Source organism: Penaeus monodon, chromosome 22 (genome assembly GCF_015228065.2).
Source record: "Penaeus monodon isolate SGIC_2016 chromosome 22, NSTDA_Pmon_1, whole genome shotgun sequence".
Lineage (NCBI taxonomy): Eukaryota > Metazoa > Arthropoda > Malacostraca > Decapoda > Penaeidae > Penaeus > Penaeus monodon.
The window spans coordinates 22,024,526-22,024,837 of record NC_051407.1 but is presented as its reverse complement, the minus strand read 5'-3'; positions in this window follow the sequence as shown (position 1 = coordinate 22,024,837).

Here is a 312-nt window from a genome sequence, read left to right as displayed (position 1 = left end):
TGGGGGGGTTTTTCCCCGTTTAAAGGCCCGGGTTCCCCCCCCTTCTGTTGGTCCCCGGATTTGCTATTTTGGGCCCATTTGGGCCCCTTTTGGGGGCTCAGCCCCTTACTGCCCCCCCGGAAAGGGGCTTCCCACCACGACCCCAAAAAAGTGCTGGCCCACCCCACCCCCCAACCGGGGCCCCCGGGAGGGCGGGGTGGGTGGCCCCCCTTTCCCCTTGGTTTTTCCCTCAAACCCCCCAAACCCCCCCCCCCAAAAAAAACCCCCAAAAAAAGGGCACCCCGGGGGAGAGAAAAGTGGTCCCTGGACAGT